The sequence below is a fragment of the Rhinolophus sinicus genome, linkage group LG12, assembly GCF_036562045.2.
Source record: "Rhinolophus sinicus isolate RSC01 linkage group LG12, ASM3656204v1, whole genome shotgun sequence".
Taxonomy (NCBI): Eukaryota; Metazoa; Chordata; class Mammalia; order Chiroptera; family Rhinolophidae; genus Rhinolophus; species Rhinolophus sinicus.
In genome coordinates, this window is record NC_133761.1 from 3,017,896 (window position 1) to 3,032,587 (window position 14,692).

The 14,692-nt window shown below is 51.6% G+C and overlaps 1 protein-coding gene across 2 annotated transcripts in view; it reads left to right on the top strand.

Annotated features, from left to right (window-relative positions):
- The first annotated feature begins 957 nt into the window (after window positions 1-957).
- COL22A1 (collagen type XXII alpha 1 chain) overlaps window positions 958-14,692 on the top strand; it is a 200,560-nt gene continuing 186,825 nt past the window's right edge. For both annotated transcript variants that reach the window (XM_074316437.1, XM_074316438.1), the window contains exon 1: window positions 958-1,347. The gene's annotated coding sequence lies outside the window, so the exon portion shown is untranslated. The remainder of the gene's footprint in view (window positions 1,348-14,692) is intronic.

A 14,692-nucleotide genomic window follows, 5' to 3' on the forward strand; every position in this document is an offset into this window, starting at 1 on the left:
CAGGGGCTCAGAGAGGATTCCCTGACCTCCTGAGCCAGACCTCCCACATTGGACCTAAAGGGTCATCGGACGGGAGAGGCTGTTCTGGGGACCCCACTGTGGCTGCCCCTCAGATGTGCCAAGTTCATTTTCACAGTGAGGCCTTTGCACTTGCTGTTCCACCCCCTGGCTTACTCTTATCCGGTCTTCCCTGTGTCCTCCCCCCTCATTTCATTTCTGTGTCTCACAGCACTTAGGATACCTCAGCCACTCACTGTGGTGGCCCATTTCCCTGCTTCCTGTCCTTCCCACACGAGGGTGCTGAGAGGACCCTCCTTCCACTCCCCACTCCACCCCTACACCTGGACTGTCTGGGGTATGCTGGGTATGCACCCAGGTGGAATGGCCCGCCTGGGCCCCTGCTCTGCTGGGGGGCCCTGGCAGGTGACCAGGGCTCTCTCTGAGCCTTCACAGTTCACATCTGAAGATAAAGAGATCAATCCACCCCTCCCCTTTGTACAGTGCGAGCCAGTAAACTTGGCCGTGGGTAGAAGAGGCAGGTAGGTGCTGAGACAGGAGTGGGACTCGATGCAGGACAAAGGGCAAAGCCCCCCCACACACTGATCCCTTCTGAACTTGCCAAACTTGCCCGCAGCTGCTGTCTAGTAGGGGCTATTTCAGACTGGGCTGTAAAAGGACCAAAATATCCAGTGAAATCTATAATTGGGCAGAGTTGTCAGCCCCAGTCCTGGGCTTCCTAGGGACGCCTCTTTGCTGCCTGGAACCCAGAGCAGTCCCTGCCCCCTCAGGTCCCTTCCCAGCTCCTGTCCCCCTTTCTTCCGGCCTCCTCCCGCCCTGAGGGGACCGATCCCGGTCTCCCGTGGCTCTCCACCTGCCCCGCCCCGACCGACCCTCCTCCCGGCCCGCCCACCGCCTGGCTCCTCCCCCTGCACTCAGTCTGGGGATCCCACCGCTCTGACCACTTTGGCCCTGGGGGGACTGAGCAGCTTTGTTCTAGGGCGGCAGCTGGCCCAGCTGCTGCTGCTGCTGCGTTTCTCCCCAGGAAGTGTCCCCCCTTTCCCTATTTTTCTGTTTCTCCCACACTTTCTTTTATTCTCTAACTTCCAAGCGTTACATTTTACTATATTTATTTGTTTTAAAACTAGCTCTCTCTTGGGACCCCTGGCCTGGGCAAAGCCCCCAGACTTATTACAAGTCTTGTTTAGAGACTGAACTTGCTAGAGTTGGGGGGAGGGTGGGTGGAGCTGCTGGCAGGTGACCCCCAGGAGGGGGCTGCCTGGGGCTGGCATCTTCTCCAGGACTCAGCTTCAAGCGGATTGGAACCCCAGCTGGCATCTCCCCTTCCAGGTAAGGCCAGCTCTCTTCTCTGCTGGGGCTGCTGGAGGTCAAGGGGCTTCAGGCTTCCACCGTCTTCCGTGACGTGAGGGGACAGTCCTGGGTGCATGAGAGCCGGCCTGGAGCGTGCCCTCTGCAAACTCAGACATTTCCTTCGCCTGAACACGCTGAGCTCCTCAAGGAGTGGCCACAGTTCCCAGCTGAGGGTCTGTGAGAACCTACCTGTCTGATTCTATGAGAACCTACCTCCTGAGCAGCCCAGGAGGCAGGAGGCAGGGGCAGTGCGGGGTGTCAGCTGCGGGGCCCATTTCTGAGTGCTGCTTTTAAAGTTGTTCAGATATCCCCAGCTCTTCCAACTTTCCAGTAAGACATTTGGAGTAAAAGCCAGAAAGATGGTGGAAAAAAACAAAACCAAAAAGCAAATAAGCAAAACCAGTGGAGGGGGGAAGAATACCCTCTTCAGTTCTGCGTTTATTGTCAAAAGGAACTCCGCCCTTTGGGTGTAAACTTAGATCTCTTTCCCATCTGACCGATGTATCCCCCTCCCAATTTTCTTTAGTCCAGGGACATGCTGCTGTCCTTTCTTCTGCATATCACGCTCTGTAGCAGCGGAGATCACGCCCAGGTTATAAAGTGTAACTAGAATTAGTATGTTATTGGAAAACGTGCCCTCACCGCTCCTCACTCAAGCTGAGACTCAGAGGTGAGGAGATGACGGGCACACCCCTATCAGCATCCCCTGAAGGACGCCCTTGCTGGGTGCCCCTGCCCAGAGCTTCAGTCCCTCACCTGTCATCTTCCAGAACCTCATGCCAGCCGCCAATTTGTCTGTCTCACTGACGATGTCTGCCTGGCAGTCCTACAAAGCCAGGCTCTGCCTGTCAGAACCACCCAGCTTTGGGCTGCGTCTTTGGATTCTTCCAGTTTAGTCCCAGAGTTGTTCCCAGTAGTGCTAAGCCGCAGGGCTGCTGCGCTGTTGGAGGCCGCTGAGAGGCGCTGAGTGGGGCAGGCTGGCCAGTAGGTGCATGGAGGATGGAGCTTTGATGCCGGTCTTGCCTTCTGCTCCTGACTCTGTGCTGTATCTGGGTGCCCTGAGCTAGGGGACTGTGTCCAGTGAACCTCAGTTTCCTCGGCTGCCAAGTGGAGGTGACAGAAGGGACAACATAAGGGAACCCCGTGAGTGCCTGGAAAGTGGTCGGCATGTGGCATATCTCTGTCTGCTTCTGCTTCACAGACCTGGGGAGGGCGCGGCAGCGGCGTTTCTGTGGGAGGAAGCACCCCACCCCATCCTAGATTTCCGTCGCTCTGTGGCTCGGGGGCCTACTATGTGACTCTGGGAAATTGTCACCCTGTTGTTGGGCCCCTCATGGAAGGCAAGAGGCAGAGGACAGGAGGGTCCCCTTCAGTGGGGATCCAGGAATGGCTCCAGGGGATCTGCGAGCGCTTTAAAATGTTTGGAGCTGAAATTTGTTTGTAACTGGTTTTTCTCGGGCTTCTTCAAAGTTTCATCAGATTCTCAAAAGTTTTTTCACACCCACAAAATGGTTAAGTGTGTGGCCCATAGGCTGATCCAGCCCCCAGACAGTTGTAATGCTCCATAGGTGGTTTGAAATTTGTTTTAATGACTTGCCAACAGAAAACGTGCAGGACATTTCCTGTACAAATTGTACTCTCTGGCTTCTCGTGAAAAATGAGAAGATGGGACAACTTTTGGCTGCATTCCCTGTAAGGCTGTCAGAGTAGCCACCCACTTTAGCCAGGTATGTGCCCTCTGGTCATCCAGGGTCGTCGGGACGACCTGCAGGGTCTCCCCAGACACGGGAGTTGGCGGCTCTGACAGGATCCCGGTTATCTCTGTCCCTCTGATTCCACCGTAAGAGGGCTGCAGATAAGTGGAAAGACTTCCAGGGCAGAGAAACCAGGATGTCCTGGGAACAGAAGCCATGGCCCACATGGAAAGATAACCGCTACCATAAGAAAGAGCCTCTGGTGTGGCAGAAAGAAGACGCGTGGCCACGGGCATCTGGAGGGCGGCCATGCAGAAGAGGCAGCTGGTCTGTTCTCCTGGTCCCCAAAGGGTGGAAGTGGGAGGACTGGCCGGGGAAGTTTCCCTGAGCCCTGATTCCAGCCCAGTTCCAGTGAATAGTGGCCAGAGGTGGGACGGCACCTCACAGGGCTGGTGGGGGCTGAGCGGAACCTTGACTGCCTGCACCAGGTGGAGATGTAAGGCCTTTTCTCAGCTGGAGATCCTGCACTGCCTCAGTGCTTCCTTTCCAGCCTTCAAATTCTGCTAGTTCTCTCCTGCCTCCTTCTCTTCCTTCGGGGCTGCTGGTGATGACAACAGAGGCTGACATAGGTTGTGTAGTGTCTCCTCCATATCTGGGCCGGGGCCATGAACTATACATGTCTCGGTTTTATAAACAAGGAAGGAAAGATCAGAGCGTTTGAATGACATACCTGAGGACAGGTAGAGGGAATACAAGGAGGGAAGATTCAAAGTCACACCTGAGGGATCAAAACCCATTTTCCTGTTAACAAAGGCCTTTTTCCCCACGTTGGGAAAACTTCCCCCTCGAAAGGGGGCATCATTATTGATGCAGGCCTGCCAAGGAGAAGCAGGAAATGAGAAAAACCCACATGTTTTAGGGTGGGAAGGGTCCCTGAGGCTTTTTCAGCCAATCCCCTACTCAAGAACTGAAGACATGCCAGGTGGTCCAACAAATATAACTACAAAATCGAGGAAGATCAACATCTGGTAAAAATGGGAAAGTGCAATTCCCCATTTTACAGATGAGAAGACAGAGTCCAGGAGAGCGTGAGTGACTTGCCTGCTTTGCATTTAGAGACAAGTGGGTCTCAAACGCAGGTCTCATTAGTTAACAGGACAAAGGGTGGTTGACCCTCTGACCTCCTCACTGAGGACTCCTCATTTCGTGTGTGTTGGGGGCCGGGCTAACCTCTCCTGAGCACTTGTGCCTGGGGCCAGCACAGTGTTTGCTGAATCCAGTGAGTCAGTGAGTAGATGACCATGTGGATGCAAAGTCAAATGAAGGGATGATATGACACTATCCTTCCTCACCCAGAGCGACCGTTTTCTTTGTGGATTGCCTAAGGACCATTTCGCCGTGCTTCTTACAATCCCTTCCATAAATGAGCCACGGCCTGGCAGCCATCCCCGCCGGCTACTGCAGTGGGCATGTTTGTGCACGTGACTTCTGCCTCTTTGCAATGATGTCCCTCCCCTCAGATTACGGCCAAGGAACAGGATTTCTGGGTCAAAGCCCATGGGCACTTTAATGGTTCTCAGGAGAGGCTAAAGGCCGGGAACATCATGGCACAAACAGAGGAAGTCTTGGCAGATACCCACGGAATGTGTGGAGGTGGGCCTGCCAGTCCGCTGTGGCTGTGAAGATGTCACAATCCTTTTGTGACAAACCCCATCTGATGGTTAAGCTCCCTCCGACTGTCTACTCCCTTAGCTTGCACACTCCCAGTTACCGGAAACTCACTACTTCTAGTTTACTGTGGCTATGTTCTGACAGAGATGCGAGTATCATTTTAAGTTTTTTAGGTTTGGTTCATAAGAAAATTTTGAACAAATAGGAATGCACACCATCTTTTGGTTGAAAGCATCTCTAAGGGGAAGCCTTTCCTTTAAGTAAACACTGGAGACCCAGGCCCCCTGGAGCTGGCCTTGGCTGTCAGGTGGCTGAGCAGCTGCGACAGGCTGCTCTTGATTCCATAAGGACCAGAAAGAGCAAACTAATCTCAGCGCCAGCAAGTCCAATCTCCTTATCCGATGACTGAATTACATGGCTCCCCGGCACCTGCCCACCTCGTCCTGGCCCACGTCCAGTGACAGAGGAATCGCCACCTCCCAGGGCGGCCTCTGGTGCACTGCTGACTCTCTGCTTAAAAAGTCTTCCTTTTACTGAGATGACAGCTCTCTCTCTGCCACTTCCCTGTCAGTCCTTATTTCACCTTTTTGGGACTATTTAGAATAAATTAAATCAAATCCCTTTGCTATGACATCGTTTGAGCTCTGTGAAAACAAAAGAAATGTGCCCTGAGCCTGAGGTTGAGTGCCAGCGGGTGCCAGGCTGTGTGCCAGACCTTCTCACATACAGCATTACTCCTGTGAACTAGCTGTGCTATGATCCCTTGTACAGATGGACAAACTGAGCCTTACAGATGTTTAGTCCCACAACCAGAAGTGGCAGAACTGGGATTCAAACCCATGCCTTAGCGCAAAGGCTGTGCCTTTAACCAAAATCCCAGACTGCCCTAAGTGTCTAAGGTGAGTGTATGGAATTCATGCAAAAAGGCAAATATGCCATTTGGAATATCTTTTCCTTTTTAAAAATATTTACCATTCAAATGTTTTAAATTATAAAAGAAAACCGTATGGTTCCATGTGCGCCCATCTCGGCAACCGTCCTGCGTTCTCATTGCGCCAGCTTAGCCAATGGTAGCATTCCAGCAAATATCCTTTCAGAACTTTGTATCCAAACATACACATCAATCCAAATCCATCATCTGAACAACTGGGGAATAACAACGAATAGAAAAACATCTTTCTCTAGCACAGTATCTGGCTCACAGGAAGTACTCTGGATTGTAAGTATTTTGTCTCGCCTGGTCTAATGCTCGCCGCGAGTCCCCTAGGCAGCGGTGTGATGGTCCCCATTTGTCCAGCAAAACTGATGGACAGAATGAGGCCCTGGATGGGGTGCTTCCAGGCCTCTGGAGAAACACCTAACGGTGACCCCACTTTCTTCCCTTGCTCCCTAGTTGCTATGGGCAAGTCAGCATGGGACTTTCCCTGCCTCTTCAGTTTTTGACCTGCTCTGCCCCCAGCAACCCGTGCTGCTGACAGCTCCACGTCACCCACGGCTGGAATCCACTATGGGCTTGTCTGTTTGTGCCACTAGGCAATGAGTCCCTCGAATCCATGGGCCTTGCACTACTTATCTGTACACGACCAGTGTCTATACAATGCTGGGCATGGTAGGAACGCAACAAATCTTTGTGGAACACAGTAATTTCAAAATGGTGATAATCAGGTGCCTGGCACATAGATATTGGATGGATGAAATTACCACTGAATTTAAATCATGATGAGATAAGTGAATGAAATACCCAAACTGGAAACGTCCTCCTGGTATTTCCCAGGCCCAGCACAGCGCCTCCCACACAGGCACGCCTGACGGATGCTCGTTCTTCTCCGTCATCAGCTCCCGCTCAGGGAGGGCTCTGTCTGATGACCAGGTGGCTCTGGTACCTTGGGCGTTGTCGCGGCCCCACTGAGCACAGGGGGCCTGGATTCCTGGGTTGGGCGGTATTGCTGGGTGTAAGTCTGGCTTGGGTCTGAATCCGGCCCTTCTGTTTCTGGCTGTGTGGTTTCCAGCACCTTTCAGCGCATCTCTGTGCTGGGCCCTTCAGCTCAGAAAACACGGGGAGCGTCAGCCTGGGCCCCCAGAACCACTGGTCAGTGAGCAGGTGTGGCACTCGGCTCCTGGTAGGTCAATGCTCCAGTACCTCTAAAGGTTCCAGGGCCCGGCATCCCCTTCCAGCCACACGAGCCTGTCCTTACACTGGGAAAGAAAGGGCCGCAGCCCACTTGATCTCCCCTCCCTAGAGTGACTTGGGAGATGTATAGCAGATACATAAATATACATTTCTATAATCCCTTGCCTCTTGGTTCTCATTTCATGATAGCTCTTCCTACAGGGGTCGTCCAGCCATTCATTTAACACACTGAACACCTGCTGTGTCAGGTGTGCTTAGGGAATGAGGGCAAGTACAACATGGCCGCCATGAAGCTGTGTCTTGGGGGGAAGAGGAGAACTCACCACTCTGTTTTTAAAGTGTCCCTCCTTTGGACTGTCCCCTACCATGTACGGTCCTAGAGGCAGACACTTTTCCTTGTTTGTCTCACCTCCAAACTCTGGCACAGGCCTTGGAAAGGGGGAGCTGAGGTAAAGTGTTCGTGGCGTGAGTAGACATTTGTGTGGGTGAGTGGGTGCGTTAGTGAGTCGTGTGAGAGGGAGGGAGTGCAGAAATGCATGACTGCGCAGACGGACAGGCGAGTGAGCAGATTCATGAAACAATGAACGAGAAAGCAAATGCATGAATGGATAAGTGAGCGAGTTAGAGAATTAATTAACAAGGCCGAGTTTTGATCAGCCATGCCTAGAGGGTTTTTCAGGTGGGAAGGAAAGAGGATGGGACGGAGGCGGCCCTTTGCTGACACAAAACCCTTCAACAGGCTGACATTCTCTTGCTGAATTCTCCCACCAAGAAATGCGCAGACTGTATTTGAAAAGACTTTGCCAAACCTAGCTAGCAAAGCACAGAGGTAACAAGCAGAGCTCCCGCCCATAAGCCCCTGGAAGGGGAGACATTCCGAGCCCCTCCCCTCAGCTTTGTTCCTGGAGTCCCAGCACAGTGACGCCAGAGCCACAGGTTCCCACAGAAAACCAGCCAGAGAGCCTCCCACTGTGAAGGTGCACAAGCCTCTGTGGTCCCTGCGTTGGACACATTTGCGAATTGATTCTCCTGCAGAGCCTCCCTTCCTGGTGAGTCCCTGCCCTCTGCCCTCTGTGCTCACGCCTGCAGAGCCACGCCTGAAGTGATTTCTTGGAAGAAAAGAAACTCCCTTGGTGACTAGGCCAACTCCTATGCCAACCCACATGCCTGCTCTGTTCACAGGAAGTTTCAAGATTATTTGAAAAAAACTTTTTTTTTGGAAAAAATAAGAGAACTCCCTCTTACTATTTAAGTTAAATATAGAGTTAAGTATAGTTCAGACCCTCAACCTGTTGATTCATTGCCCTGTTACACTGATACTTGGATCTATTCCGGGCGCCGAGGAAGAGAGACCAGAGACAATCCCTCAGTCTTAGGAGCTCAGTGGAAAAGACAGATCAACAAGTAGGTGCATTTTAATGCCACTTGTGGGGTGGTACAAACCAGGAGTCTGCGGGGACCTAAAGAAGACAGTGACACACTCCCTGCCCGGGAAATCTGGGAAGGCCTCACAGAGGGAAGGCATATGGACTGGGTTTTGAAGTGTGACTAGGAGTCTGCCCCGCACATCATCTCAGAGGTAACAGCAGAGGCCATGCCCAAGAGTTAGGAACAGGAAATGCTGGGCTGTTGGAGGAAGACAGCCACATCTCTGAGGTTGGAGAAGGTTCTGAGGTGGGGAGGACATGGAGCTGGAAAAGGAGGTTGGGATCAGACGGAGCGAGGCCTTGAACAGAAGGCTGGGGAATGACACGCACAGACCTGTCACCCCCGAGGACAGCTATGCTCAGGTGAGCAGGCCCTTTGCACTCACAGTGGAACGGGGAGTGTGCAACCTGGTCCAGGTGTAGGAGCCTCAGGAGGGAAGCTGCCCGACGCTGTGTGGAGCGTGTGCCCTCAGACAGAGGTCTGTGCGCTGGTGCACAAGCACGGTCTGTATGAAAGGCATGCTGGAAAGGTTCTCTGGTGATAACAGCGTCTTTGACTTACTGGTAGCCTTTTGTATTTTTGACTGGCAACCAGGCACTGTGCTAGGGACCCTCACCCATCCAGTCACCTGCTGAGGGAGGTTAATGCTCCCTTTCTGACAGAGGAGGCAACTGAAGCTTAGAGGGAGACCCGAGCTGGGCTCCCACAGCTAGTGAGGGGAGGGAGCCGGGAACCAAAGCACCGTCTGTCTGGCCCCACGGCCTGTGGCTGTGCCGTCCACCATACTGTCTCGCATCTCATGGGGAGACACTGATTGGGGCTTCTCATCATTCTCCCCCAGAAAAAGGGGAGCCTGCTGGGACAGCACCTCCAAAACCAGTGTGGGTGCTGCAACACTATTTATGTGCATTGCTTCATCAGACCAGACGCTGCCCCAAATAAATTAAACAGAAATATCTTCCTGTGTCCTCAGGACCCTGTAACCTGAGACAGTCTCTTGTGATACGAACTGAGACAGTGTATTTGGGAGGGGAAGAAAAGAAAAGAAAGAAGAAAACAAGTCAGGAAAAATTCAGTACTGAAAATGTGAAAGAAATAAGCAGGGGGCTATGACAGCTCTAAGACATGTGAACAGACCAATAGAACAATAAAGAGCGATTAGCGTTTTCTTATGCTGCTGGTGGGGCTGGGGGAAGGGAGGTGTCCTCCTGTCTGTACTGTCAGCCATCGGCCCAGGAAGGTTGCAGGGGTGGGGTATCTGGAAGGATCTGGAAGTCGGCCCTTGGACAGGGAGGTTGAACAGGGTAATTCTGGGAAAGCCTATTTAAACTGAGCTGTCAATCAAAGATGAAAGGAGAGAAAGAAAAGACAAGATATAGACTGAGGACGGAGTTTAAGGAACCAGAGATGCCCTGTGGAAGAGGCTGGGTGAGCCCCAGACACGAGTTGGCCCCCTATGTGCTGGGCCTGCTTTGGGGTTTGCAATGAAAGAACCCCAACTCAAATTGGCTTATGTTTACAAAATAGGAACAGCTATTCATTCTTATCAGAGACAGTGTATTACAACACTGCTGTCAAATGAAGAGGGAATCTTAAAGTATAAAGCTAAAAATGTAGGGAAAATATAGCAGCAGTCAGGCAGTTAATGAAAAATATTTTTCTGGATTTTCTGATGTTTCTGGTATTTGTCAGCTTCTTAAAATTTGTAATTTTTTGTCATTGCTTTTTTTCATTCTAAGTTAAATATTTACTTTGGCCCCTAAAGCAAAAACACAAAACTAAAAAATAAAACAGGGTGGGGACATGTTTGCCTCATGCAACACAAAAGTCCTGGGTGCCTCTGGCCTTTGGGCAACACTCGGCTAAGATACTCAAGTGATGCCCTCAAGGTCATGGCGAGGAGCCTTCAGCATCTCCAAACTTAGCTCCCCTTTGTGGCTTCTCACAGCCGGAGTCTCCCTCATGTACACACAGCTCTCTTGGCTGGGTACCCACCCACTAACCCAAGCCTAGCTTCCTCCTGTGGTGGTCATTTGACTCATGGGAAACGCGCGCACCCTTGCCACATGGAATCATGGGAGTGCAGGCTGCTTGCCCCTGCTCTTCCGACTCGCCCATTCTATTCTCTGTGTTCACATCAGGCCAAGCCGACAAGCAATCGGGTGCCAAAGGTGAGGCGAGAGGTGGGTACGGGCCAGTCCAGGCAGGTCTGTGATGGGGGAGCACTGGGCTCTATCTGAAGGCCGGGACGGGTCACTGCAGGATTCCTCCACGAGTCTAAAGACCCTATTTGTGCTTTAGAAGCCTCATTTGGTTCTGGTGAGGTCGTGCGGACAGCGAGGTACGGGCGAGTCTGAGGGCTGGAGGCCACTTCCCAGGCTGCTGGTTACAGGAATCAAGAACTCAGGGAGGCCTTTCACTCTTCACCTGCCCCCTCAGGTGGCTCCTTCCCATTCTTCAGAGCTCAGTTCCAATGTCCCCAACTCAGAGGAGACTTTACAGAGCGTAAAAACTGTCTCACCCAAGTCACCTTCTCTCACATGACCCTGTTGTTTTCAAATCGATGACTCCTCTTGGAAACCATACTGTTATGTATTTGTGTCCTTGTTTAGTTTTTCTCTTCTCTCCCTAGAAAGTAAACAACGCCTGGCATCTAGTCCCAGACTCAGTCATTATTCACTGAATTAGTTAATTACGAGTCCGGAGAGCGCAGGATCGTGAGGAAGTGGGCGACGCTTTAGGATAAGGACGTGCCTTGCAAGTCCTTGGCTAGTTTAAGAAATCTTCATTGTTTCAAGAATAGACAGACATGACTTAAACTTCAGTCACAACTTTTAGCAACTGGGAAAGAAACACAACTGACATCTGGCCTCTTCTTAAGGAAAAAATATCCCATAGGAAAGACTTTTGAATTCCATAGCATGAAGAAGGAGGTCAGGAAAACATGTTTCTCATTCTATTTCCATCTCCTTCCGTGAAATGCACCCTGCGTTCTGGCACTGAGCGCTTAAGCTGACTGCATGTAGGTCTTGGAACGTCGGCGTGGAGAGGACGTGAGGCTGGGTGGGCGTTCTTGCTCAGCGCCAGGACCAGAGACTCCCAGAGGCTGGAGCTCTCCCTTTCCTTCTCCCAACCTCACACCCCGGGGCACTGGCTTCCCCTCCCTCTGCACTTTTCCAGGAGTGTCTCCAGTCCCAGGTCTCTTCTGAGCCTGAGACTCCAATGTCTACCTTTTTGTAACGTCTCCACCTGGCTGTCTTCCAGGTGCCTCCAGCTCATGCAGTATGTTCAGCCCAAACTTATCATCTCCGCTCCCATCAGTGACTGGCTTCCAGATGCTCGAACTGGAATTCTGGGCTTCCTTCCAGCCTTCTCCTCCCTCTGTCCTTCCACTCCCTGCCAGTCCTCTGGTGTCATGGAATCTTCAGCTGGACCATGTGGCCTGCTGCTGTCCTAGGAAAGGTCATTGGCATCTCCTTTTGGAGGTTGCACTAACCTCTCCATTGGTCCCTCTGTTCCATCCATCCTTCTCAATAGGGTTTCCTAGATCATAGCAGTAGACGCATAGGTACACCCTTTGGTACCGGGGGCAAAGTCTGATCCCTTCCTCAGGGTCCACCGCACAAGTCCCTAGCCTGCCTGTTTAAACACTCTTTCCTTAAACTTGAATGCCTTCCTCTAAACAAATTCCTACCTTCTGCTCCAGCCTTAACTTTCAGCATTCCTTCCATCCCCACCTCCAAAACACTGTGCTTCCTGCTCATGCCAGGAATGATACTGGAAGGGAAGCAGGCTCTTCCGGGTGAAGGCAGCCCTCATCCTCCTGCTACTCCCCAGCCATCTTTCCAGGCCAACTCAGGCATCTCTCCTCCACGAAGCCTCCCTGAGCTCCCAGGCCTGAGTCAGGCACTCGTCCCTCCGTCTGTCAGAGCAGTGACCACATGAAAACGCAAGCATCCACTTGCCTGTCTGTGTCCACCATCAGGTATCCAGCTCCTGGGACAAAGTGTCCTATGCTGTGTGCCTGGCACTTAGCAGGTGCTTACCATGCATTTGGGGCATGGCTGAACTAGAGAGTAAAACACTGAAGTTCCCAGGACCCCTAAGCAGCCAACAGCTGAGTTCTCGCAACAGCTCAAACTGACAAGTCTCCCCTTTACATGGACTATGACGGTAATGGTCAACATCTTACTTTTTGTGGGAGTATCGTGACCATTGCCTTATGAATCTCGTCCACAGATCTATGAAGTAGGGGATGTTGTCCCATTTGATAGGTGAAGAAGCAAAGGACTGGGGAATGACAAAAACAGAATGTTTTAAGCGCGCGCTGGTTAGGCATTTGCTCTCAGCTTTTTACATGTATTGACTCATTGACTGCTCCCGATGCCTGTGACATAGCGGTTATTACCCCCTCTGCATAATGAAAGGACTGAGGTCATGAGGTTAAGTGACTTCCCCTGGTTTGCACAGCTAGTCAGAGGCAGACGTGGAATCTGAACACAGGATTCTGATTGAGAAGCTCCCTCATTATGCTGACTGCCCCAGGAGAAGTCACTCCTTCGACAGTGGCTGGCACACAGAAGCTACTCAGCTTTGGGGGACTGAAGGGGACTTGCTCCAGGTCACACAGAGCTGAGTTTTGAATCCAGGCCTCAGGCCTCCAGCTCTTGCCGGGCAGCCCTGTAGAGACAGAAGCCATCCAGCTTCCTCTTCCCCTCTGCGACAGCAAGTGCAGTTTGCATCACAAACAGCTCAGGGGACATGTACAGAGGCTCGGAGCTGGGCCTGGGGGTGAAGGCCCTGGCTCGGTGGCCTGGACACAGCCAGGCTGTGCTTTTATGTCTGGGCCAGATTCCTACCCTGAGCGTCACCTGTCACCCCAGCAACACATCACAGCACCTCATTCTACCCAGCTCCCTCCCACAGTGGGCAGTGGCCAGACTCTGAATCACAGAGCTCGCACTCTGCCCGGGCTGCCCTAGCAGTGTGCCAAATCTCATTTTCTCGCTCTAAATTGCTTTCTGCTCAGTGTCTTTCTTCCCCCCACCTCTGGGTCCCTGAATGGTGAATGCTGGTTACCATGGTGATAGGCTGGCTTATGGAAGAAACTCAGCTCGGTAAATTAATTGCTGGACTTTTGGAGACTAATGGCACATCTCTGCCTCCTAGGGACAGGGTGTGGCCTACGTCATGCCAGCTGGGCAGCCAAGCCCCAGAAAGAGCTCAGGGCCTGGTAAGAGAGAGATGGAGTCATGGTACCCATGTTTGCAGGGGCTGCAACATGAGATGGGCTGGAGGGGGTGAGGAAATGGGCTGCCAAAAGTCTCACAGTGACTGCACATACATCTCGTCTGTGCCAGGATCTGTGCTGCACGCTTTGTAGAAATGATTTTGTGTAACTCTCACTGCATGCCCCCCCGCCCCCCCCCCCCACTCCTGGCAGAATAGAGATCATCCTCATATTATGGAGATGAAATCCTACTCGTACTGACAAAGAACATAAAGAGTCCATACCAGGCCTGCCACACTCAGCGGGCATTTATTATGATCGCTCCGCTTATTCCTGGGTCGAAGGCCATTCTTTTCTTTACAATTTTTCCCAGAATATAGAGGCTCAGGGAACATTTCCTAACTCATTCTATGAAGCCAGCATTAACCTAATTCCCATACCAAATAAAGACATTCCAAGAAAAAGGACAAACCAGTATCTCTCATGAACATAAATGCAAAAATCCTCAACAAAGTATTATAAATCAAACACTACAACGTATAAAAAGACTCACATACCTAGCCAGAGCAATAAGGCAAGAAAAAGAAGGAAAGGCATCCACCTCGGAAAGGAAGAAGTGAAATTATCTCTCTTTGCAGATGACATGATCCTATATGTAGAAAACCGTAAAGAATCCACACAAAGTGCTCTAAGTAATAAACAAAGTCAGCAAAGTTTCAGGATACAAAATCAATTCTCAAAAATCTGTTGCAGGGCCGACCCAGTGGCTCAGGTGGTTAGAGCTCCATGCTCCTAACTCTGAAGGCTGCCAGTCGATTCCCACATGGGCCAGTGGGCTCTCAACCACAACGTTGTCAGTTCAATTCCTAGAGTCCCACAAGGGATGGTGGGCCCCGCCCCCTGCAACTAAGATTGAACATGGCACCTTGAGCTGAGCTGCTCCCAGATGGCTCAGTTGGTTGGAGCACAGGCTCTCAACCACAAGGTTGCCAGTTAGATTCCTTGAGTCCCGCAAGGGATGATGGGCTGTGCCCCCTGCAACTAGCAACGGCACCTGGACCTGGAGCTGAGCTGCGCCCTCCACAACTAACACTGAAAGGACAACAACTTGACTTGGAAAAAAAAGTCCTGGAAGTGTACACTGTTCCCCCAATAAAGTCCTGTTCCCCT